Genomic DNA, 1347 nt, shown 5'->3' with positions numbered 1-1347 from the left:
CACCGCCTCGCTCTCCGCTACCTGCCCGGCTTCTCTCCCGGTCCCTCCCCGCCCCGCTCGCCCCTCCCGCCTCACGGGACGTTCTCACCGCGGGGGATGAAGGAGGGGCGAGCCCGCGGCCGCCGCGCCCCCGCGGAGTCCCGCGGCGGAGGGATCTCGGCGGGGTCAGCGCTGCGGCGGGCGGAGGTCGCGTGATGCGGGGGGCGGGGCCGCGCGCGGGCGGTAAACAAGGCCCGGCCCTGAGGGGACGCGGCGGGCGGGGGTCGGGCCCGGCTGGGTTTTTAATTTTTTGGGGGGTTTTTTTTGTTGTTTTTTGTTTTCCCCTGAGAGTGCTGTGCAAAGTGCGGGGATGTGTTGGAAGGGAATAAAAAAGCGTCTTGGAAGCGCTGTGTGCGGAGCGGTGCTGACGGGACACGGCGCTGGTGGCTCCCGGACAGAACCCCCGGGCACGCGCCTCAAATCTCATTGATTTTCATTGATGAGCGTGCAAAGCTTGTTTCCTTCTCTTATTTTTTGATCCCCTGAGGACTTTTTAAATCTAAACCGCGCGCACAAGAATTCTTTATTTTTGTTTTCTTCCCCCCCCCTTCAGAATGCAGCAATCACAGGACACAAACATCCCATCCTTCCAGATAAAGGTTAATTTTTCCCTGTGGAAAATTCAGGGCAGGAGGGGAGAAAGGAAATTACCACGGGGAAGGACCTCCAGCCTTGGGGTTTTGTGTGCCACGTGCAACAGGTTTAAAACTCAACATTTCAGTCCCCGGGTTGGTGGGATCTCTTTTTCCTTCTCCAAGGAGGAGCAGCTCCACAAGGGACGCACCGAGGGTGCTTGATGTGACTCTGGAGTCTGCAGGGATTGTCCCCAGATCCCAGCAGGAATCACAGGCATCAAATTTGCAAGGTGGAAGTGAGGTCCAAGGGAAGAAAAGCAGATTATAGCCCCAACTGAGGTGGATAGGTTGATTTTTAACTTCTGCAGCAGTTTTTGTGTTTCCCAGCTCTGATCCCTGCAGGACTGAGATAGTTCCTTCCTGCTGCACCTGCAATGGGTCATCCTGCCTCATAATGAGATAAGAGTTGCTTGGAGCCAGCATATTTTAATCTATTCCTGCCTTGTGCCTGGCAATTAATATTTATTATGGTCTGGACAGAGTGATGGTAATTCTTTTTTTCTTGATGTGCAGAGGACATGTTTGTTTAATCTGCCACAGAAAAGAGTGGAAATTAAGATGAGCTTCAGAAAAGAGCTGGAAGTAATTAGTAGTGTTATTTTACTGGCACTTAATTGCTGTAACAGTCAAATTGACAAAGAAAACATGGATTCTATAGCAGGAGTTTGCTGCT

This window comes from Sturnus vulgaris, chromosome 22 (assembly GCF_052056855.1).
Source record: "Sturnus vulgaris isolate bStuVul1 chromosome 22, bStuVul1.hap1, whole genome shotgun sequence".
Taxonomy (NCBI): domain Eukaryota; kingdom Metazoa; phylum Chordata; class Aves; order Passeriformes; family Sturnidae; genus Sturnus; species Sturnus vulgaris.
Note: the sequence above shows the minus strand (reverse complement) of the source record.